This window comes from Dama dama, chromosome 18, assembly GCF_033118175.1.
Source record: "Dama dama isolate Ldn47 chromosome 18, ASM3311817v1, whole genome shotgun sequence".
NCBI lineage: Eukaryota > Metazoa > Chordata > Mammalia > Artiodactyla > Cervidae > Dama > Dama dama.
In genome coordinates this window covers 67,070,518-67,096,267 of record NC_083698.1, presented here as the reverse complement: position 1 = coordinate 67,096,267, position 25,750 = coordinate 67,070,518, and the positions used below count along the sequence as shown (strand labels likewise).

At 43.5% G+C, this 25,750-nt stretch overlaps 1 long non-coding RNA gene across 21 annotated transcripts in view; it reads left to right on the top strand.

Annotated features, from left to right (window-relative positions):
- Positions 1 to 6,119, top strand: part of LOC133072355 (uncharacterized) — a 446,833-nt gene extending 440,714 nt beyond the window's left edge. For 19 of the 21 annotated variants that reach the window (XR_009696719.1, XR_009696707.1, XR_009696718.1 and 16 more), the window contains one exon: positions 2,998 to 6,119. This is a non-coding gene — a long non-coding RNA (uncharacterized LOC133072355). The remainder of the gene's footprint in view (positions 1 to 2,997) is intronic. The other 2 variants (XR_009696699.1, XR_009696698.1) reach the window with 1 other exon arrangement.
- The last annotated feature ends 19,631 nt before the right edge of the window (positions 6,120 to 25,750 follow it).

Here is a 25,750-nt window from a genome sequence, read left to right as displayed (position 1 = left end):
CCCCTCCTGAAAGCTCTAACTATGAGAAGTTCCTTGCAGGAGACTGTCTTCTTATACTGCTCTCTTTGGAAGACCATAAACTCCTGACAGCAAGGAAGCCTGTGTGAGAGGCTGAGGACAGTGATTTTAGGAACTGGGCAGCAGGCACAATAGGAGACCAAGACAAATGATGCTGCATGGCCAGACAAAAGCAAAAGGGGAAGACAGTAAGAGGGGAAGACATGCTCAAAATTGCCTAGCTGATCAGGATTATGTCGACCCCATTTCCACTCCAGGCTCATCTCTAGTTTGATATGGTGACCTTATCTCTATGGGCTTCCCTGGTGACTCAGACGGTAAAGAATCTGCCTACAGTGTGGGAGGCCCAGGTTCGATCCCTGGATCAGGAAGATCCCCTGGAGAAGGGAATGGCAACCTATTCAGTATTCTTGTCTGGAGAATTCCATGGACAGAAGAGCCTGGCAGGCTACAATCCATGGGGTCACAAAGAGTCAGACGTGACTAACACTTCCACTATCTCTATACATACAGTGAGATCTAGTAACTCAATTATAAACGGTTGCCTGAGAGTTCATAAGGAACCACAGCTTCCAGAACCAAGTAGGAGAAGGGTCCCCTCCCAGGACCCCCAGGTGTCCGTCCCTGGGGACATCAGTGAGCAGGATACATCAGCTCGTGCAGCCAGCATTCATTTTGATTCTCAGCCACGAAGAAAGCACAGCTCTCTCGGTGTTTATGGAAACCCTGGGCCGCAGCGCATCTGGTTTACAATCCCTGAGCCGAAAGCAGAGACAGCCCTGCTGCTCTCACAACTCTGCGCACTCCATCCACGGCCGAAGAGTCAGTGTGGGCTCAGGCTTCCTGGTCAGACATAGGGGCCCTCCAGGTATATTCCAATGGTCCATTTGATGTGAAATCTTCCAGCTGGACCAAGAGTCAATGACCTCAAGAGTGGCCATTTAACCTCCATTACGTGGTTTATATTGGTAATATCTACACTGGGAACTTGATTAAAGCTGCCCTCTTGGTAAACACGGAATCCGATCCGTATTCGAAACCCCCGCCTTCTCCACCCAGTGTCAGGTGTCGTCTGCTTCACTTGTCCCCTAATTGGCAGACTGGCCCCCACCTTCCCTGCGTCCCCCTCTCTGTCTGAATGTATGCGGTGCCTTCCAGTGGGTTCTGTACCTTCATCCTGCACCACTATGCTTGAAAGTGAACCAGGTGAGGAGCTGCTGCTTAGTCTGAGGACAGTTAGTCTGTTGTAAAGAGGTCCTATTCATCATAAGGTGCAGGAAAAACTTCGAACATCCTCCCCCTTTGTGTTCTGAGGGACAGTATCAATGTGCAGCCCTGTACACACCCCAGCTCCTGCCTTCACAAGGGCACTGCTCTCAGGGGAAGGCACGCGGTGGCCATTGGTTCAAGACAACCCTCCTCTACCTACAGGAAAATTTTATCCGTATCACTTTTCAGATCAATATGTCTGTAAAATTGAAGGGGAAGCTACTTGAAATGTTTGTCTGCTGACATGTCTAGGAATTCTTCCTTCTCTCAACTGCCCCAGTTCAACAAGTTTTCATAGATTATTCCCTTCAAATGCAGAACAGCCTGTGAGCAGATATGCCTGGAGGGAACTTTTAAAAACCAGTGTGGTGGGAATGCAAACTAGTACAGCCGCTATGGAAAACAGTGTGGAGATTTCTTAAAAAACTGGAAATAGAACTGCCATATGACCCAGCAATCCCACCTCTGGGCATACACACTGAGGAAACCAGATCTGAAAGAGACACGTGCACCCCAATGTTCATCGCAGCACTGTTTATAATAGCCAGGACATGGAAGCAACCTAGATGCCCATCAGCAGATGAATGGATAAGGAAGCTGTGGTACATATACACCATGGAATATTACTCAGCCATTAAAAAGAATTCATTTGAACCAGTCCTAATGAGATGGATGAAGCTGGAGCCCCTTATACAGAGTGAAGTAAGCCAGAAAGATAAAGAACATTACAGCATACTAACACATATATATGGAATTTAGAAAGGTGATAACGATAACCCTATATGCAAAACAGAAAAAGAGACACAGAAATACAGAACAGACTTTTGAACTTTGTGGGAGAATGTGAGGGTGGGATATTTCAAAAGAACAGCATGTATACTATCTATGGTGAAACAGATCACCAGCCCAGGTCGGATGCACGAGACAAGTGCTCCGGCCTGGTGCACTGGGAAGACCCAGAGGAATCGGGTGGAGAGGGAGGTGGGAGGGGGGATCGGGATTGGGAATACATGTAAATCCATGGCTGATTCATATCAATGTATGACAAAACCCACTGGAAAAAAAAATAATAATAATAATAATTAAAAAAAAAAAAAAAAAAACAGTGTGGGCGCGTTTGGGGTGGATGCTGGGGTAGGAGTCACACTTGAAAACACAGAAGTTAAATAATATTGTGAGACTGGGTTGGGGAAAACTCTGCTGTCCTGTGCATCTGGAGACCGAACTTTGCCACAAGTGAGCTTTGGTGTTCGTAGTAAGTCACACAACCTTCTGGGCCTCCTGGACTTCCCTTCTAAAGGGGAAGGATTGGCCCAGAAAGTAAATTAGATCAATTACAGCTTGACAAAATTTGTGACTCTGATGATATTAATATCAAACAACAACCTAAGGGTATTGCAGGACTGAGTGTGATGAAGGTGCAAATGCAAGGTTGCATCAGAAGAGGGGAAGATGGATCTCATGGGCCGCTGGTGCTGGGAAGGGGCTACACTACAGAGCATGGATGACCCAGTGGCACTTGTCCTGTGGCCTTGGCTTTATGGTTCCTGCTCCAGCTGTGTGGTGTGAGACACAGATGGTACGATATTCCGGGTGGGATGGCTTTCCTTTTGCAGAGATCGGGGGTCAACCTTTCCTATGTCTCAGGCATTTGATTTCATGTCATCCTTACAATCCTCTGAGTCTGATATTATTGTTCCCATTTTACAGATGAAATTGGACATGCAGACTATTTCCTCCTGTCACATAGAACAGCCGTCCTCAACCTTTTTGGCACCAGCCAGGGACCAATATCGTGAAAGACAATTTTTCCCCAGACTTGCTGTGTTTGTGTGTGTGTGTGGTGGGGGGGAGGTGGTTTGGGGATGATTTGAGCACATTACATTTATTCTGACTTTATTTCTAATCTAATGCTGCCACTAATCTGGCAGGAGGTATGGGCCCATGGCCCGGAGGTTGGAGACCCTGACATAGAAGATAGAAGCAGAATGTGAGTCTAGCTGTGTCCTTCCAGCTGAGTCATGGCGCAGGCCCCCAGTGTCCACAAGGAGCAGCCCAAAGTGACACCAATGCCTTCACCAAGGGAGCCAGCTGTGGCCTCGCTCACCACAAATACTGCACACCACGGAAAACAAAAGGTACACAATACAGTAAAGAAGCACCCAGCCTATCTCCTGCAAAATGCAAGAGCCTGTGCTTCTCCAGAAGGCAGGAGCAAAGCCAAGTGCTTGGAAAGAAAGAAAAATGATGAGCCTAGCAACATGTTAAAAGCCTGTATCAAAAGGAAAAAAGGCTACCAACTAAAAATTACCCGGACCGCTGATGCCTTTTCATTGAACCCAGGAGAGTGCTGGATGTACCTCACTGGAAGTGAAAGGCAAGGAGACTTCTCTCTGCTCTGCCCTCCCATCCACCTGCCATCAGCAGATGTTACAGTTTGGGCTGACCAGGCAGAGGCCTAAAGAGGAGATAGAGACTCCTGTGTAAGTCGCCTGACTACATGTTCTTTGGCAACCCCACCCCCGCCTCAGCAGGACACCCCTGGTGATGTTCACACAGCCAGACTTTACTATCCCTTTGGGAGCTAAATTGTGAGTGTGCAACCAAGAAAGTGAGTGTGTGTGTGTGTGTGTGTGTGTGTGTGTGTGTGCGTGTCTGTGTCTGTGTCTGTGTGTATGTGACGGGGTGGGGGTGGTGGGGTGGTGGGTGCCTCTTCAGACGCTGGACACTGCTCCCATACACCATAGAAGAAATATCAACTTATTGGTAATTGTGTGATAAATTACAATTTTTCAAAATCATAATTTTTTCTATTTCTAGCCAAAGACTCTCTTTCCCCTTATCTAAACAATCAGGATTTGGTTCTCTCAAATCCCAACCTTCTCTGTCTGCAAAGGTTATTATTGGCTTGGTTAAACAAAGTACTTGTTTATAATAGATATAATAGATGATGGAGTCATTTTGAAATTACACAGTTGGTGTAATAAAACCAGTTAAAACCTTATTTAAAAAATGTCACAGTTGGTCAAATGTATTAATGGCATATGGTTTAGTTTTCTCTCTTTTTTTTTCCCCAGAACAATATGTGCATTCTCGTTTCACAGAGTGAGTAGAGGATTAATGGAGCAAGATAAACTTTCTCCTGGCTTTTCTTCTAGACAATCTACACTTTCATTAACTGCCTCGAGCTTTATTTATCTCCTTTCTCCATCTTCCCCATGTTGTCTTCCTCTTCCCCCTAGCACCCAATTATGGAATTCCTAAAATTCTGGGTAATGTAAGAGATAAATATTATATCATGTAGAGCATGTTTGAGAGGAAAAAGTTAATGCAGAAATTACACACTACATAAACAGAATGCCCACAACTGGCAGGCATAATTATTTTTCTCCTGTTGATATTACCAACTGTAATAATAAAGTTTAAAATGTGCCTCAAAACATAATATTTCAGCTGCATGTAGTCATCATACCAGTGAAGAATATAATTGCATTATTTGTCTCCTCTGAAAGCTCTCACTCATAACTATACCTTTCCCAAGATTTCCATTTGGAGATTTGCTTGGTAGTTTCTAGAGATAATGTATCAATGGAAGTTTTGAAGTCAGGAGTCGCCAGGCTAAGCAGGCTGTACCTGGTCAAGTGGGTCATCCCAGAATGGTGCCAGGGCTCTGCCTGGAGCTTGGAGATGCCATCTCTAATCTACAGTTCTGCCATGAATTTGTTTTTTGTCATAAATGAAGCATGGGGCTGTGCTTTAATTTTCCTCACTGCCCTCTGTCAAGTAATAACCATAAATATTGTCCTGAATCATTAAGTCACAACCTGAAACGTGATCCTGCCCAGCTCCCAATCAGACGGCCATCTGGAAGATGAAAGAAGTCTATTTGGGTTTCAGAATGATCCAGACTCTAATTTGTAGTAACAGTCTTAACAGGCTGTTTCAGAGACATTAACCAGTGACTTGTCTCAGATTCTCAAGGAAGGTCCATTATCCACAGTTGGAGGTATTTGCTTCAAGCAGAACTGTGAATTATAACTGTTGGAAAACTACCAGACTCTGTGGCTTTCAATCAAATGCCATGTTCTTCCATGGACACTAGATTTCTACCCAAGGGCAAGAATATATGCATACAGCAGATGCATACATAATATATGTCCAAATATTCTCCATATCACAAAGAAAGCAAATATTTCAAGAGAAGAAAACAAATTGCAGCTTCCACAAGCAAACAACAAAGCAACATGATAGATGTATAATTTTTCCTATCACCCTGAGGTTACTTTTGTGGAGAAAAATAAATCGTACTCTTGTTTTGCTGTAGAAATAATCCTGTAAACACAAAGAGAAAGTCATTATCGAAAGTCTGGAAACATATGCTTAAGCATGAGTATACCACTGATCAAAGGGATGAAGCGATTGCATTGAATATCTGAACTTCCTGGTCATTAGAGAAGCAAGCAATATCAATAGGAGATGCCTTTCCATTTCTACTTGACTTTGAATTGGAAGACCAAAGAAAGAAAACAACAGGGGGAGATCATGTTTCTTCTCTTCTCTGAATTACACATTGCATCATTCTTGACAAGGGAGTGTGTTGAATTTAACTCTTGAACATTACAAGTGCACTAAAAAATAAAATAACGATTTTCATTTATAAATGCATGAAGTAAATGATATTTTAGATAAATGAGTGTGTCAGTGGTGAGTTGGAGCAAAACTAAACCAACATTGACAGCAAAAGAGTGTTTATCACCTTCAGGGAAGAAAATTTCATACCAACTTTCAGAAATCTTTTTTATTTGCCTCAAAATTTGTTCAGCATCTCTCACTTTCAGTAATTGGAAATACATATTAAATATTAATAATAATTAATGGCATGGACAAGATAAATAAAAAGAAATTTAAATGCATTTCATAGTCTTATTTAATCCTGATTTGAGCAGACAGATTTTAAGAAAAAAAATCCATAGTTTAAGGCAATCATAGAAATCTGAACATTGTCTGAGTATTAGATAGTTTTAAGGAATAATTATTAACCTTGTTAGATGTGATGCTATTATGATAATACTTTTTCTATACAGTTCTTATCTTTTAGATACCAAAGTATTTAGGAGTAGCATGACATTTTGCCTGAGATCTGCTTTAAAATACTCCAGAAAGATAGCAGGTGATGGGAGATGGAATTTAATATAAATAGTATTTGTAAAATATCAATGGTTATTGAAGAGCAGTGGTGGATACTTATGGTTCATTACCCCTTCCTTTTCTACTTTTATGTTTGCTTGTAATTTTTTTGTAATAAAATACATTGAAAGGTATTGATTAAGATTCTAGAGCAGTGGTTCCCAACCAAGGTGAATTGGCTCCCTTATTCCTCCTAAATTCATATAGTAAATTCTGGATAAATTTAGGTTGTATTATAACAATTGCAAGATACAATGGTACTGGCATCTAATGTATGAAGCAAGGCCAGAGATGCTGCTAAACAACCTGCAATGAAGAGGACAGCCCCCCAACAAAGAATTATTACGCAGCCCCGAAAGTCCACAGTGCCAAGACTGAGAAACTCTGGCTATGTCCTGTTAGGATAGAGTAGATAAACAGATTAAAAACTCTATGCCTTTATAGAGTTTATAGTCTTCCAAAGAGAACAGGACAAGACAAATAGCTATCCTTCAAGGCACTCTGCCCTGGCCTCTGGTGGGGAGGATTTCCCATAGTCAGTGCTCTCCAGGATGAACTCCTTCTAGTTGGGGTGTTCAAGGGAGGAGCCATTGCTAGTACTTAATTATAACACTATCCTCCAAAGAGGTTAAGAAATGTCTTCCCCAGGAAGGCATTTTAATGGACAACTGCTCCTGCTAAGTCGCTTCAGCTGTGTCTGACTCTTTTCAACCCCACAGACTGTACCCCGCCAGGCTCCTCTGTCCATGGGATTCTCCAGGCAAGAATACTGGAGTGGGCTGCCATTTCCTTCTCCAGGGAATCTTCCCTGTCCAGGGATTGAACCCTGGTCTCTTAAGTTTCCTGCATTGGCAAGCAGGTTCTTTACCACTAGTGCCATGTGGGAAGCCCCTCAATGGACTGTTTAGTTGAGTCTCTCAGTCATGTCCAACTCTTTGTGACCCCATGGACTGCAGTGCGCCAAGCTTACCTGTCCATCACCAACTCCCAGAGGATGCTCATGTCCATCGAGTCGGTGATGCCATCCAACCATCTCATCCTCTGTCATCCCCTTCTCCTCCCGCCTTCAATCTTTCCCAGCATCAGCATCTTTTACAATGAGTAAGTTCTTCACATCAGGTGGCCAAAGTATGGGAGTTTCAGCATAAGCATCAGTCCTTCCAATGAATATTCAGGATTGATTTCCTTTAGGTCTGAGGGACTCTCAAGAGTCTTCTCCAACACCACAGTTCAAAAGCTCAGCTTCAGTGCTCAGCTTTCTTTACAGTCCAACTCTCACATCCATACATGACTACTGGAAAAAATGTAGCTTTGACTAGACGGACCTTTGTTGGCAAAGTAATGTCTCTGCTTTTTAATATGCTGTCTAGGTTAATGGACTGAGTTTTAGACAAAGATTGGAAGGAAGGGTGCTCCCGATAAAGAGAATAAAGAGCATAGAAGACCGAGATGTGAAGGCAGGGAAGCACACAGTGTTAGTGGGAACCGCGAATGAGGGAAATCCACGATGTGCCTAAAAACATGGTCAGGGGCTCAAGGGGGAGTCTCAACGCTGAGCAGAAAGGTTGGTGCTTGTACTTTCTGTGTAGAGAGGGTGCCCTGTTGGCCTCTGTCTTCAAGCCACATGGAGGTCTGCTTATAGACGTTCCCTTTCAGCCATCTGCATGTGGACGTGGCGTGGTCAACTCTCTGAGGGCTCCACACAGGAGAGAGAACAGAAAGAGCAGGAAAGAGGTGGAGCTGAGTGTGCTCAAGGGGTGGCAGGCATTCCCACCCCTGGAGTGCTTGTTATGCCCTGCTCTAGGCACCTCTGGGCAACATCATCTTTAATCCATTAACAACCCTGAGAGGGAGGTAGCATCAGCCCCATTGTGAGTTAAAGACTCTCTAACTTGGTGAGAAAGGTGGCTTTTCCTAAGGTCCCACGGCTCCTAAGTGTCTCATGTGCGGTTTGGAGCTAGAACTGTCTGATTCTAAGGGCACACGCTGAGCCTCACCGTAGCCTTCCCATCTTCATGGGGCAGTAATAGCAGCCATGACAGTGAGTGAGATGCTCCAGGCTGGAAGCTTCTTGCTGGCCTGGCTGTGGAGGTGGGCAGTCCTGGTACAAATCCTCACAGGCTGAGACTGAGGCCAGGTGGACCGGGAGGCTGCGAGCAGGCACCACTGTTTCAGGTCAGGCTACCAGACCTGTCACCTAACTGAAGGAAGGGAAACTGCACACCCCAGCTGAGGGGCTATGTCATCGACCCCGGGAGTGTGCCGGTCTTGGGGCTTTGAGACGCTTATGGTACTGGAGCATTTGGCCAGGGAGTTATCAGGAGGTAGAGAAAGAGCAGGAAAGCTGCCAACTCCAGGTCAGAGCTCCCAAATGGAGCCCTGGCTAAGAGGCACTTTGGGTGGTCCAGAATTGGTACTTTCCCAAAACAAGCAGGAGATGCCTCTGTTCCTGGCTGACTCTCCCTGGGGCCCTAATCTGGCAGCTGAGGCCACTGCCTCGGCTTTGAGGGTTCATTAGTGTCCCTGTCTGGGCAGAGCGGGCTGGAAGAGCAATTGGGAGGGACAAGAAAAGCTGGAAGCCACTCACTCGAGGACTCGACAGAGCTGACAATGGGCAGAGGGAAGGATCCTGGAGCGGGAGCCCACGATGCTGCTCCCCAAATGCACTGCAGACAGACTTCAATGCCTTTGAACAAGGGCTTAGAGTCAGCCAGGTTCTGGCACTAACTGGCTCTGCGACCAATCACTTGACCTCTCTGAACTGCTTTTCCTTATCAACAAAATGATGGAAAAGTGACTTCTTCATAGGGTTGCTGTGATAATTAAACAGTGAACATTCATCGACTGCTCAGCCCAGTGCCCTACACAGCTCAAGTATTCAGTAGATGGGAGATTTTGCTCTTGTCATAGTTTTTCTCTCATAGATAATGCCTCAGGCTCTGTCTCAGCAAGAGGTTGTTGTAACGATCCGAGGAGCTCATCTACACATATGAAAGTACGGCTTAGGCTGCAAAGCACCACAGAGACAATGGTCAGTCTTCTAAGCGGGGATGTGCTGCCGTGGTTCCCTCATCTTCTTTCCTGGGTCCAAGGAAACACCCACTGTAACATCCACTGAGATAGGAACATCCATTGAGATAGAGAGCCACTGAGGGTAATTGACTGTCACATTGGATAATTATTGGAAGAATAATCCTAACTTCAGAGAAATTACCTGCCATGGGCAGCTTGCTCTCTACACATACCCAACATGAGTGAAGAAGCTCTACTCACAGAAGACATTGGTTTCAGAGCCTGGGAGCCTCAGGATGGAGCAACTGCTTCATCGTTCTTGTTTTCCTTACCTACCAGCCTTCCTTCCACCCCAGCTTCCTGTCTTAAACAGAACTTTTTTCCATACATGCTTGTTAGACAAGTGATTTTCTTTTTTTTAACTTTTTAACAAATTGCTCGGGCAGCCTAGTGAGCCAGACTCAGTGTTGTGTGTGTAACCCTCCCCTGACCCCAACCCTGGGAGGCTCCGGGGGACACAGTGAGGAAGCCCAGGACGCCCAGCCATTTGCCTCTTCAGACCTTTGCAGTCTAGAAACTGTAGTGAGAAGCTCTGGAGAGAAGAGTCCTCATGGATTGTTTACTCTTTTCCCTGCTTCCTGTGGGGCCTGCTCCAGCGGCCTCACAGATGGCCCCTCTGAGTTCTATTCTTCAGACAACTGAACCTTCACAGAAATCTGGAGAGACGGCACGACGATCTGAAAATGTCTTCTCTTCAGTCTGCTGAAAGTTTGGCTTAGGTTTGGGACAAAGGTCAGGTCAATGTTGAGGCTCCCCTTCCCGGGTCACCCCAAGCTATGAAGGTGGCCCTTCAGGTCTGCTTGATACAGCCATTGCCATTCTCCTTGTCATCACCCCATCCTGCACCTTGGAGGCTGTGCTCTGAATGTTTTGCTTCTCCTGATGTTACTTAAGCCCTGTGGTCACTGGCCCGTTCTGGCCTCTTGTCCACCACATCTGTCTTTCTGTCTCGTTTGCCCAAACCCGTCCCCACGTGTCAACCTTCCCACTTCCGGGCTGGTCTCTGAGCCCACAGCAGGCTTAGCTGCTCTCCGGTTCTGAGGACCAGGCCTGGGAAGACTTCTCTGGGAATTTCTTTGTTTCTCCCAGTAAGGGTGCTTGTGGAGAAAGTGTTGCCTCTCTGGTCGGGAGAGCTGCCTGGCAGTGCTGTAACGTGGGGCGGCCTTGTCCTCATGTGGATTAAAGACCTTTGGATGGAGTTGGCACCACAGCTTGTGGTGTCTGACTACAGGAGCTCCCCATAAACCTGATTCAACGCTTGGGGGTCACTGGGAGCCACGGGGCCTGAGAGCAGGCCTCCTGAGCCTGAACTCTGAGCCTCTTGTGAGCAGTCTGTGGTCCACCAGGTGTTCCAGAGACCCAGCTACCACCCCTATTCCTGGCTTCCTTATGGCCACTGGATATTCCTCCAAACCCTGCAGAACAACTGGCCTTGGCTGCTACCAGGCACCAGGTAGAGTGTGTCGGACTCTGAAGTCAGAGTGTCTGGGTTTGAACCCTGGCTCTGCTGCTTATTAGCTGTGAGGCCTCAGGCAAGTTGCTCAACTTCTCTGTGCCTCCACGGCCTCATCCATAAAGTGGAGGTGATAGTGGGACCTGCCTGCCTTGGTTGTTGTGAGAATCAAATGAGTTCACATCTGGAAAGTGCTTGTATCAGCACCTGGCACACAGTAAGAATTCATAAAATGTAATTCAGGGATCCAGTGTCAATTTTTGCCTGGGATGATGGGGTGATTACAGGGCAGATGCTGCAGACTTTCTAGGCGGTGGGGTTGAAATTCACCTAGAATATAGTGGGGAAAGAAAAAACAGTTGACATCCTCAGCACTAGAGAGATACAGATTATGTGCCTTGGTTTCTTCTACTGTAAAACGGGAAACAGAGACCTCCACATAGAATTTTTAATTAAATAAAATAATCCAAATAACTCTCAGAGTACCAGGGAAAATATTTAATACACACTTAGCTATACTTATTACTGTTATTACTGTAGCTAAGACAGCCAAGGAAAGAGTTGTTCTCAGATTCCAGCCCTCCAGGGCAGTGGATTCCCAGCCTTTTTGGCACCAAGGATTGATTTCATGGGAGACAGTTTTTCCACAGATCAGGCATGGGGGAGATAGTTTCAAGATGATTCAAACACACTACATTTATTGTGCACTTTATCTTTAATCTGACACTGCCGCTGATCTGGCAGGAGATACTCCTCGACCCAGAGGTTGGGAACCCCTGTTCCACGGGATACTGTCAATGTCTGGAGTAATTTTTGGTCATTATAATTGAGGGGTATCTGGTGGGTAAAGGCCATGGATGCTGCCAACCATCCTACAATGTACAGTTCAGTCCCACATAACAAAGAATCACCCAGCCCCAAACATCCATAGTGCCGAGGCTGACTGCTCTGAGTCTAGATAGTGCCACAGGGTACCACATTCCCGACTGTTGTGGAATCCCCCTAAGAGCAAAAATACCTCTGGACAGACTTTCTACATCTTGCACAGAGAAAAGGAGGAGATAATAATTAGATTTACTGGGTTAATTAACTTCAGGCTTTACAAATGCCAGAGTCAGGGAAGCCCATGAAAGCAATATTGACTCTGCACCATGTTCCCAGAACAGCCACTTGATTGAATTCTCCCTAACGGTGATCAGAGGCTCATCAGATGTGGGTTCTGGCTCAGTGGGTTTCTACAGGTCAAACTCTCCCTGCTCCTTGCTTAGAAGGGCCCATGCTTGGTTCAACAGTTCTCTGTTACTATTCTGAAATTCTTAATATTTTTTTTATCAAGGGGCCACACATTTTCATTTTGTATTGGACTCCCCAAATGTGTAACTTGTTATTACAAGCTACTTAGTTTTACATGCTTTATGTTCTTTCTGCATGGTATCTATCAACCTCTGAAACTATGCATTTCACTTGTTTCCTTGTTTTCCACCGTCTCCTCCAAACAGAAGAAAAACTCCTTAACAGGAAGCACCTTGCTTGTCTTGAGAGTCTTTGTAGACCCAGGGCCCAGTTCATCACAGGCTTTCAAAAATACTTTTGAGTAAACAGGTGAACAACTGCTATAGCTTCTAAAACCAGGCAAAGATCTGGGAACACTTCATGCACAAAAGCATCGGTTTTTCTCAAAGGAAGATGTCTTAAAAACCAATGCTTAAGCATGGTCATTTCTCATACTCACCCTTTCCTATTGCTTATCTATTCAGAGTATATGGAACCTCAGTGAAATTAGGACCCCTGTAAAATCATCTTCTGTATCCATCATCTAGGAAACTACCTGGAGGACAGGATAAGAAAGGCTTTTGTCTTGAGTCATTCCAAGAATAAGTTCCTTTGTTCAAGTGTGATTGGAGTAGAGACTGTTCACTGTCCCTCAGATTCATTTTTCCTCTTTATTTTAGAAACATAGCGTCCAGAATTTTATCTGGGCACCAGCCACTCAGCTTGGGCCTCCCTTGAATCTAGCTGTGCTGTGTAACTTATTACAGCCAATAAGATATAAGCAGAAATAAATTGTACAATAACATTAACTCCACAGAGTGACTTCAAGAATGCAGTGAGCTAGCATGTCTCATAAAGGATTTAGAGCAGTGCCTGACTCTAAGTGAGCACTCCGTACATGTCGGTCACAGTCATCATTATCATTTGAATTTCCAATTTTTTGCTTGTTGTAGAAAGATTAATTATGACTCTTCCACTGTTCTTATAACCAAATAGTATCACAAGCTTCTCATTATTCATTCAGAGGCTGTTTTTTTATTGTCATTTGTTATTGTCTTTGTTTAGTTGCTAAGTTGTATCTGACTCTTTGTGACCCCATGGACTGCAGCATGCTAGGATCCCTTGTCCTTCACTATCTCTCTGAGTTTGCTCAAATTCATGTCCATTGAGTCAGTGATGCTATCTAATCCTCTCATCCTCTGCTTCCCTCTTCTCCTTTTGCCTTCTCTCTTTCCCAACATCAAGGGCATTAATATTCATTGAATATTCATAGGAAGCGCTGATGCTGAAGAAGGAGCTCCAATACTTTGGCTATCTGATGTGAAAAGCCAACCCACTGGAAAAGACCCCGATGCTGGGAAAGATTGAAGACAAAAGGAGAAGAGAATAGCAGAGGATGAGATAGTTAGATGGCATCACTGACTCAATAGTCAAGAATTTGAGCAAACTCTGGGAGATAGTGATGGACAGGGAAGCCTGGTATGCTGCAGTCCATGGGGTCACAAATAGTTGTACATGACTTAACGACTGAGCAGCAATAATTGTCATTTAGCAGGGTTCATTATCTTTGAGGAGACATTGCAGTGGACTAAGTATTAATAATCAACCAAGCATCTTCCTATCAGATTCTAATTCTTATGGGTAAAATTATCCCTGGAGCCTGGGAAAACACATCCCAGCTCAGATCTGCTGTTAATACTTTGTCTTCTGTGTGAGGCTTTACTTAGCGCAGGCATTTCCAAAGGCACTTAGAGCCTCAGTGGAAGTAGCCAGAAGCCTGTGTTTTAGCAGTAACAGCTTCCTATTTACAATGTTTCCAAAGCACTGTGCCATAAAACTGGGACGAGTTATGAGAGAGAGAAATAGAACAATATAAATATATTTCCCTTAGAAAGCAACTGAATCTAAGGTCTGGCAAAGGATGCAGCGTTAGTAGTTTAAGCACCTGACCTTGAATTCAGACAACCAGGATTTCAGTCCTAGCTCCACCTTTCCTGGGTGACCTTGGGCCAGTCATGTCTCACCAAGTGTTCATGTGTGGAATAGCAATGCCCACCTCATACAGTTGTGGTTGATTTAACGAGTGAATCACAGTGAGAGGGTGCATGCACAGTGTTTACAATAGCATCTGGAGCACAGTGGGCTGCCCTGGTTGTTACTGTCGGCTGGTTCAGAAATAATCGACCCCAAATCTTCCCTGTCACATAACTTCCAACAGAGCTTCCTGATGACAGAACAAGTTCCGCAGGTCCCCCACAAGCGACAGAGCCAGTGGGCCAGCAATTTCTATTCTCCCAGAGAGAGAGACAATTTCCTGTTGTTCTGGTCAGTTAAAGAAGTCATAACCACCTCCTACCCTCTGTGTTCAGCATCTTAAACCACGCTCCGTAAATAGAACACATTCTGTCGCCTTTTAGCCCAGCCCCTCCCAGCCAGGACCATCTTATGGAATGTTTCCATCCATTTCTTTGTGTTGTCTGATTTGGAGTCTGATTCAGAGCTTCAATTTGGTGTCTGACTCAGAGCCTTGGGAATCACGTCCTCCATCCGTTTCTTACCCTATTTGACTCTCTGGGAACAGGCCTCACAGAGGGACTCTGACAATCTCCTGGACTGAGATGTGGACCCAACACATTTTAAGCAGGGAGGAAATCCCTTTGAGCTGCATAGGCCATGGTGAATGTTCATGAGAAAGTGCTTTAATACGTGCAGACTCAAGGGATTCCTAAACCCAGAAAGGGTAGGAGCAGAGCTCATGAGAAATAGGATAAGCATTCAGATCTAAGACCCCCATTCTTTCAGAGATCCACACCCTTCCTTGTGTTTTCTCCCAGAAAGCAGCAAAAAGCATCATGAACCACAAGAGTGCTTTAAGTTCAGGCTGGACACACACATGCACAATAACAACTCTCTCATGGCCCCATTATATAGAGCTTACCTCTTGGTCTAGCATGAAAATATCTATAATAATACAATTCAGAGATAAGTCATCTCATTTTCTATTGGTCTTTGTTATTGAATCAATAAGAAGTTTCCCATTTTAAATAAATACGCTACTCTCCTGAAAATAACGGTCACAGGGTTTTAGAAATAAGTTAAGTACATTCCTTAATCGCACATAACCTGCCATCCAGAGAAAGTGGGAGGAACCAGGCTATGCCTTGGACAAGCAGTTGCTTGTATACATGGGTCTCAGTGGGTCTCTCTGCTTCTCTGAGTGCAATAATGAAGGCATTAAATTACCAGGTCAGAGGCCCCAATTCACAAAGAAATAATATCAGTTTATTATTTCTAATTTTATTAAGTTAGAAAATAGTTTTGAGATGTAATGTCATCCCAGAACGGCTAAAGTATTGATTATGTGAAGCTGCATTCATGGATAATTCAAGGAGCCTGATTTCATTTAATTTCAGTGACTTTTAAAGCATTCCAACAAATTTCCTATAAAGCAAATAATCCTAAATTATTCGCATAAATAATGTAGATATATGTACAGATTTACTTAGTATTTACCCATTACACATTTTGCATTATGACTTAGAAAAAAAGGATTATTTTTAATCCTGTTTTCCTGATCCCCCAGTGTCTTCCTGGAGGCAAACAGGCCTTTAAAAGAATATATTGCCATTTAAAAAGATAAATATGGATGTTATCCATATAGGACTTGTGATAATCTACTGATGCTGTCATTTCCTTGTATTTCTATTATGTCTAAAGTTGAAACTCAATACTCTATGATGTTAGATTATGACTGCAAGGAAAAGCATGCAGCCAAGCATCACCTTGTGGACCTACTTCAGGCAGACTTACAGAGAACGCTGAAGCCTGCTGGAACCTCATTCTCCCCTGCCTTCTGGCAAGCTCTAACTTGAGGAGGACCAAAAAGTAGCCTTTGTTTCACTAGCTGCAAACCACATTCACCCACACTCTCCAGGAAGAGACCCCAGGGCCCCAGGATCTGGTGAATAGGAAAACCCAGTACCAAAGCCAACAGCTTAATCAACATTTAATGAACACTGACTACATTCCAAGATCCAGGCAAGGCTCTGAGGGATGTAAGATTAACCAAAGCATATTTCCCTCCTTCAAGAAGTTCCCAATTTGCTGCATGTCCAGATAGTGAGAGGCTCAGGACAATGATGTGCAGGGTGGCTGGGGGCCTCTTCTCCCTGAGCAGAGATCGTCAAGGTGAAAAACTCACTGCCCTCTACAACCACTGCCACATTTATGGCATTGCTTTTCAGTTCCTTCTTCTCTTGAGCACAGGCATTCATTTTTTTCATTTATCAAGCAGCTAGTCAACCCCTGCCATGTACTAGGTGCTACTTTAGGCATTAGGAATACAGTGCCCAGTGAGATGCACACCAGGCCCTTGAGAGATTTACAGTCTAGCAGAGAACACAGACAAGTCAATGAACATGTTTCAGTGTGTTCCACAGTGTAAGCATAAATGCTTGGTGTCAGAGGGTTGTGGATGGCTGTGTGGGGGAGGCAACGTCTAAGTGGAGTCTTCAAACATGCGTATGTGCTAAGTCGCTTCAGTTGTGTCCAACTCTTTGTGACCCTATAAACTGCAGCCCACCTGGCTCCTCTGTCCATGGGATTCTCTAGACAAGAATACTGGAGTGGGTTGCCATGTTCTCCTCCAGGGGATCTTCCAGACCCATGGATCAAACCAGCGTCTCTTATATCTCCTGCATTGGCAGGTGGGTTCTTTACCACTAGCACCACCTAGGAAGCCCCCCAAACATAATAATACCATATTAAAGGGGAGGCAAGAATGGATACAGCCTTCTAGACAGAAAGGAGCTGCAAGTGCCAAGACCCAGAAATGAAAGAGTGACATGTCAGGAACTTCGTGGGTGGTCTATCGGGAATACCCAGGTGAGAGAGAAAAGCAGAGCCAACTCCAAGAAGGCCTGGCCTCTGGATGCTGTGTTGCCGGGGTGGGGCCCTGGCTGACTCGCCTGTTTGACCTCGGCTCTGTTCCACCCACCCACCCACCAGCATACCTCCTTGGTATGCTGTGCCCCATAGGCCAGAGAATCCAGTGGACATGCCCTCCTTCGTCTCTCACTCACAACCCCCAGGTTATTAATTAGACTTTTGCCATCTCTGCTCCCAAGATTTTGTGAGCAATAGGCAAAGTACCTTCACACAATTAATGAGCCTGCAGTTACTGATCTAAACCTGAGACTCACACCCTCAAGACCGTTTCCTCTCAGGATATTTATTAGCTCAGAAGACATGTGTGGGCAGAGCATGTTATTTAGTGACCTGTAATGCCTGAATAATGATCACAATAAATCAGACCTCATTATTATGTGCGGGAGAGCTGGACGGCCCAACTGGCTAGGTAATGAGGTCTAATTTAATGCCCTTGTATTATTCTCCACATGTTGGCTGGGAAGTCGGGAGCAGGGGGCAGGTCTCATAGGTCCAGATGCCCTGAATGTGCAGCAGTTACATGGGGAGGCTAGTGGCCCAGGCATATGTTAGGAGTCAGGAAAAGAGTGCTCTGTCCCTCTGAGTGGCTTTCTTCCAAGGTCTGGTCCTCTCACACTCGCTTAAACAGGAAGAACTAATAGCTAGAGCTAATTATAATAAACAGCAGCACCCTGGGATCTATTTGTTAGACATTCAAGGCAAGTTATAGAGATAAGAAATGCCAGCATAGACGGAGAAATCAGACTCTCCATGAAAAGAAATACAGCCATCAGAGGGCTTACTCTGTGAGCCATGCTTCTCCAAATGGTCTCTAATAGCATCTGTTCAGGGTACCAGAGCCAGGGGAGATAGCCCTGGGTCCAATCTTCTCTGGATGTGGCCAGCCCTCATTTGTTTCTTGCTGTGAGGAGCAATCCATTATTGTGGTTTTTAATTCTTCATGCACAGCCTGTTCTCATTGATTACCTAACATCATTAGTTTGGGCCCATCCCATACAAAAGTCAATGGAGTGATCAATTTTGACCATACGAGGTACAAAAATTTTCTCTTAAAGCATCCAGAGGCTGAAATCATTTATCTTTTGCCCACCAAATTGTAAATCTTTTCCTGATATTGGTTTCTTGTTGGGTAGCAGACATAAAGAAGGAGCCAGCCAGAGACCTCTGTGTAAGATGGCCTTCTCCAGCTCCTTATGGAGCAATCATCCATGAAACCTCTGACATCTGATGGCAGTTACAAAGTCTAATATCTGTTTGCGACATCAGGTGCCAGACAGGCTGTAATGCTGGACACTCTGTAAGCTATAGCTCTCTCACTCCCCTCCTCCGCGATTTCCAACCTTCTCACTTCTAACAGTGGAACAGGTTACAACCAGCAAAGCAGCAGGCACCACCACATGTTTGGGGCTTACACAGGGGTTATGTAGCTCCCATTAAAAACAATGTTTAGTCAAATCCTTCTTGTCCTCCATGGCAACAAAATAGCAGGGTTCTCTTGCATTTTCCTGAGCTATGTCTTGAGCATCTATTCCTTTGGGGCGCAGAGAAAAAGCTTTCTCTGTGTCACCACTTGACTCAGATTCCTAGGCCTGCTTCTCTTAGACCTGGGATCTCCAGGCTCATAATCAGACAGGAAACCTTTAAATAATACACGCTATGATGCAGGATGGTCATCCCAAGTATAGGAGGGCAACTGCTGGGAGAAATTCAATTGTGTTTAAAGCACTCAGAAAAATAGAAAAAGAATATTTGTTCCCTTCAAAAATCTGTGTTACAGGTTGTCTAGCTGGAGTTTTAGCTGACTGTGACAGGTATTTGCAACATAAAATGAATCACTGAGAAGGGGCTAAGTGTATGCTGGGCTACCAAGGCAGTTTTTCTTGTTTAGAAGACAAAACTGTGAGATGGAAGGGAAGGAACTATAGAATCTATTCGAGGTTCAAAGTGATCACAATAAGGTGAAAACTAATTATAGACAAAATTATCCTTGAACATCATTCAGGATAGTGTCTACTGGAAATGGACAGCCTGGATCTCAGTAAATTCAACCCTGCTAGATTTTCTCTGGTCTTGAAATATATGACTGTGTCCTCTCTTGAGCTTTTATTTAGGGACCAGTTGGCTTGAAAGTATGTGTGTCCCTAACACTAGAATGACACAAAGTGTAAAAAGAGGCTGATTCTGTGAGGGGAGAGGAAAGCTGAAGTCACCTGCAAGAGAACAAGGTCGAGCTTCCACCCCACAGACACCGTAGCATGATGGCTCTCAGACTTCACCTTCGTAAGAATCCCCAGAGGCTGGTTGAAGGACGAACGGATGGACCCACCCCAAGAGTTCTTGTTCAGTAGGTCTGAGGTAGGCCTGAGAATCTACATTCCTGGTGATGCTACTGCTAGCGCAATGAACACACTTTGATAACCACTGCTTTAGGGCGGACCTTGTTTTGTGGACTGATGGTAGAGAGCTTCTGTTCTAACCGTGCGTTATTGGCACATTTACTGCCACACTTCCATTTACCCGAAGCAATCACCTGTCTCTGGCTGTCGTTGCTACCAGCTTCACTTCATTCTATTATTGGTCTATTTTCCCAGGCTGAGGATGAATGTATAATAGCCTTCACAATGTCAAATGAGTTCAATCTTTAATTCCTTGTGGATATTGGTCTGTAGTCTTTTCCATCATTTCACTGACAGTACCTAGATTTGCCAGAATGTTCAATATTTTTATATGTAGGCAATACTCTTTTTTGTTTCTTTTAGCTAGGTCAGGTATTCTCACATGTGTATATTTCATTAGCCATTATCAGTCAAACTTACCCATAGAAAAAGAAGCCGTAAAAGAGTAAATAACACAAGTTGCAGAATATATTCAACTCAAGGTAAAGGGTTAAAGTAATGGCTTATGACACGATTCAGAGCATGCATATTAATCAAGTGCAAGTTAGATATATATAACATTTCAGAGACAAATAATGTTAAAACATTATTTTATATACGACATTCCTTCACAGGTAGGACTTAAATATTAAATCCATGCTAAGTGTGCATGGTTGAAACCACATAAATTGCATCAGTGAGGTATCCCATTGAATATCTTTTACTGTTATAAGGAAAATTTAAGTTAGACTATTCAAAGGAATAAAAAGAAGAAAGGCAGAGATCTACCTCACAGCTAATTCCCTGGCTTCAGAAGGTGACAGATAAAGCAAGGTAAGCTAATGAAAGGCAATTTACACAGTGGAAAGAAAAAGACACTGAACAAAATTTATTTCACTTATGGACCCATCAGGACCAGAAGAGCTTCTCTCCCAGAGCCCAGAAATCCTAAACTATGAAAAGCTTCAGAATCAAGTTTCATCTTTTGTCTAGACTCATTTAAGAAATTTTGGTTGAGACTTGTTTTGTGCCTGGATGTTTGAATTTTTATTTTTTTAAACACAGACACACGTATTAAATTAACTATACACAAATTTAAAATTAAATAGGTACACAAATTTAAATTTTTTTAATACTATATAGTACTGATGCTGAAGCTAAAAAACTCCAATACTTTGGCCACCTGAAGTAAAGAGCCAACTCATTGGAAGAGATCCTGATTCTGGGAAAGATTGAAGGCAAAAGGAGAAGGCGGCAGCAAAGGATGAGATGGTTAGATAGCATCACTAACTCAATGGACATGAATTTGAACAAACTCTGGGAGATAGTGAAGGACAGAGGAGCCTGGCGTGCTGCAGCCCATGGGGTCACAAAGAGTCTGACACAACTTAGAGACTATTGAACAACAGCAAAATATATTTCTTATATTTATCTCTAATCTTACTGATTTAACCAAAATTGTATAGTGGTTTTTAAGTGAATAATTGCTTTTCTGATATTTGAAAGTGGAAATATTTTCCTTTGTCTGTTCTTTAATTTTTCATATCTGAAGCTAGGAGCAGTCTCTATCCCAAACAGAGTATCACCATACACGTGGTGACTGCTTCTACAAATTCTGATTTCCAGGAACACAGACGCCTCTGGAAAAGCACTCTTGCCAATTCAATCCAATCTTAGGATTGCAAAGTAATACACCTATTAGAGGATCCAATTATTCAGCGAAGACTTGAGGAATTTTCTACAATAATAATGTCAAGGTAATTCAAGTCCCCACTTCTTTAGTACCCACCCATAGTCCTCTCTCTTTCTAGCTAGGGAACTGCTGAGTTTTTGTGAAAGCATAACTTTCTTCCTACATTTCTAAGAATATTATATCCAACATACTACAACATTCTTTTTCTCTACATGTCTTTTCTCTCCTGCTCTGTAATTAAAACATCCAGCGTATAAATACTTTCTCTTGCTCCAGCTTTTCATGTGTAAAAGCTATAATTCTAGGATAGACCTAATTATATAGTCCATGTTGCACTCTGTGCCAACTTAAACTTTAGCAAGAATTTTACAGTCTCAACTTATGACATTTCCCAAGTGACCATCCATAAGTAACACTGGCTTCTAATTGCCTGAAAAGGGTCAATATCTCCAAGCTACAAGGATTTAAAGTTCAGAGAATATATGGTGAGCCCTGACTGATCCACACTAAATATTATTCTTCTTCTGGACATTAATCTACATTGAGGACTGGGGAGGCCCTGCAGTTCTTGTTTTCCTCCTTTAGCTATCATAAGCACCATTCTCCAGCTGTTCCTAGGCCTTATTTCCCTACCTCCTTCTTTCAAAAAGCCCCAAATTAATGTCTATATTTTTCAAAGCTGCACTAGCTGATAGAATTGAAGAACCCAGAAATCTCAATGGTTTAACAAAATTTTTTCTCACTCTTGTCACAGCCTGCTGAGTTGTTCTTGATTGGAAGGCTCCCCTCATATGATGATTTACGGACCCAGACTCTTTCCATCTTGTGGCTCAGCATTTTCATTAGGCAGCTCCCAAAGTTGTTCTAGAAGCCATTTCCACCTAACCAGCTGAAGGGACAGTAAGCATGGAGAACCTCTCATGGATAGTGGGGCAAATCACTGCCACTCATGTTGCTCTGGCCCAAGCCCAGTTGCACAGTCACCCAACTGCAATGGAGGCTGGAAGCGCAGTTATGTCTGTAAGCCCAGGAGGAAGAGGAAGCAGGTTTGGGTGATTTCCCAGCAGCCTCTGCCACAGTGAGCTTTGGACATTCTTTCATTAATTGAAGATGGAAGTAGGGAGGAAACGTGGCTGACCTGCTGTCTGTAGCCTCTGTCATTCCTAGTTTTTGGACTTCCTGGTAAGAGGAATCCTAGGCCTGCCCATGGGAAGAGGCTTCTAAGGGATGAGAGGAAAGAAAAAAATGATAAAATGAATACCTAGAAATTATAGCTCCTTTGTTGCTATTGATGTATATGCATGAATTTAAAACAATTAAGCAGACATAACAGGAAGTTAGGCAGTCACTGTGAGAAGCTCAGAGAAATAACTGGTAGCCCACAAAATTAGCACTTCCTTAGTATACAGCTGAGGCTGGCCTTTTGTTTCCCATTGTAAGAGAGAGGCTCATCTAAGGATTCTGATTTTGCCAAGCTACATAATGCAATTTGTTGGTGTCATCTCAAATGTTAGCAACTGTGAGATGTCAGCACAATGCATGCTGTAGACTCAGGTGGTACCTGCTCAGATGCACAGAGAATGCCAACAACAGAACATCTGAAGAATTGCGAGAGGGACTCTCTAGTACTAATGGCTCTGTGTGATGCAAGGATCTCAGAGAATCAACAGTCACTGAGCTTCTAGGAGTAATTTAATTTTTATGGTAAACTCTGAGGTAGCTTTTCCCTGGCCATTCCTATTTTGGGTGTAACTTTATCTTATTTGTTTTTGTGAACACAGAAGACTGGAAACCTTTATCACTGAGAAAGAGTTCTCAGATTTGATTTGGCCCTCATTTCATCAGATTTGCCAATCCAAACCAGATCTGGGGACCTCAGGCAGAGAAGGGGTCTGGAAGCTGGGAGAACACACAAATGCACAATCACCTCTTCCTCCCAGACAACATCACAAAGGCCAAAGAAATGGAGATGAGTCAAGAAAGGGCTGTGTTTCCTCCCTTAGGTCCAGTTTCCATTCTTATAAGACTTCTGAGAAGAATGACCTTATATGAGTTCAGTCCCGCTCCCTAAAAATATAATAAACTAGGTCCCAGAAAAGACTAGAGATCTGACAGAGTTCTTCTCTCCCTGATTTCAGGGTCCACCACCTTCAGCCTACCTCAGAAATGTTTCATTGCCTAGGTGAGAGACCTTATAAGAGGTCTATAGTCCCTATGCAGCAAAGTATTTGGGTCATTTTATGTAGTTCTCAGGATTACAATGCCTCCTGCTTCTGCTGCTTAGCCGCTCAGTCGTCTCTGACTCTTTGTGACCCCATGGACTGTAGCCCTCCCGGCTCTTCTGTCCATGGGATTTTCCAGGCAAAAATACTGGCGAGGGTTGCCATTTTCCTCCTCCAGGTGATCTTCCCAACCCAGGAATCAAACCCAAGTCTCCTGTGCCTCCTGCATTGCGGGTGGATTCTTTACCTGCTGAGCATCAGGGAAGCCCCATTAGAATGCCTAGGGTAGCCCCATTAGAATGCCTAGTACTCCCCGGTGGCTCAGCGGTAAGGAATCTGCCTGCAATGGTGGAAACTTGCAAGAGATATGGATTCAATCCCTGGGTTGGGAAGAGCCCCTGGAGAAGGAAATGGAATCCCACTGCAGTATTCTTGCCTGGAAATCCCCAGGGACAGAGGAGCCTGGCAGGTTACAGTTCATGAGGTCACAAAGAGTGGTATACATCTGAGTAAACAGCAAACAACAATAGTACTATTCAAATCTTTAGAAAGATTTTCTGTGACATCATGACAGTGCTCTATGCAGTTCAGCTGCTCAAGATCTGTTTGCAGATTTGTTAGTCTTTTCTTTGCTGTGCCTCCTGGTCTCCCATCTCATATTCCTTTCAGTAATTGTTACCTTTACAGTCAATGGACACAAATAGGAAATTAAAAAGCTACCTCCTTCCCTCTGTGGATGAAATGGGGCTTCCTCCAGACATTTTATTCCAAGTTGATCAGGAAGGTCTTAGTTCATAAGTCAACACCCAAGTTTCTATAAAACAGCATCAAGAAGAGTTTTGCCATCAATGATGAACAAGAGGGCAATTAGGAAACTTCAGGAAGCTCTATGATATGGTAGAGGTCACATACTCAAAGGCTGATGGGGGTGGGAAGGCTGGAGGGTCAACAAAGCTGGCTGGAACATGGGGTCGTCACCTGCTGTATCTGCAGTAGCCACCAACTCACCCAATGTTGCCAGATCTACTGGGGTTTTTTTTTCCCAAGAGAAACTGGGAATAAATACTTTTGTATGAATTAATCGCAGTCCTACAATGATGAAAATCAATTCATTTAAAATATTTTGCTAGCTTAACCAATCATATCTGATGGAGGCTGTCCATGGGGCCTCTGGTTCATAACCACAGTTATACCCCCCTACGAGTAACTGAAAGCCAGTTATTGTTTTGTTGTTAATTTTTACTGGAGTGTAGTTGATTTACAATATTGTGCTAGTTTCCTGTGTGCAGCAAAGTGGAGAACCAGCTATTACTGAAATGTTCCATTTGTTCATTTGTGCAATTTCAGGTCATAGGATTTCCATGTACAAAGTAAACCAATGCACATTCAGAACTTATTACTAGAAATAGAGATAAACAAAATAAATACAACCTATAGGGAGAAGTAAGAATCTTTGTGTGTTTTGCCTTTTCTAAAAGTGTGATCTTTCCTCCACATTGTAAGTTACTCAACATGACTAGATACAATTTTCACTGAAAAGGGAAGGTTTTTTTTAAATTGGCATATAGTTGATTTACAATATTAAATTAGTATGAGGCATTCAGCATAGTGATTCAGTATTTTTATAGATAATATTCCATTAAAAGTTATTACAAGATAATGGCTATAATTATCTATGCCACTTAATCTATCTTAGCTGCTTATCTATTTTATATGAAGTAGTTTGTGTCTCTTAATCCTATACCCATGTCTTGCCCCTCTCTCCTTCTCTCTCCCGACTAGTAATCACTAGTTTGTTTTCTATTTCTGAGTTTGTTTCTGTTTGGCTATATACTTCTGTTTGTTTTATTTTTTAAATGCTACATGTAAGTGATATCATATGATATTTACCTTTCTCTGATTTACTTCACTTAGTATAATCATCTCTAGGTCCATACATGTTGCTGCAAATGGCAATATCTCATTCTTTTTTATAGCTAAGTAGTCTTCCATTTGGAGAAGGGAATGGCAGCCCACTCCAGTATTCTTGCCTGGGGATTCACATAGACAGAGGAGCCTGGCAGGCTACTCATGGGGTCACGTAGAGTTGGACACAACTGAGCAACTAACACCACTAGATTTTATTGTATATATATATATATACCACATCTTCTTTATTCATTCATGTATCAATGTACATTTAGATTGCTTCCACATCTTGGGTATTGCAAATGGTGCTGCTATGAATGTTGGGGTACATGTA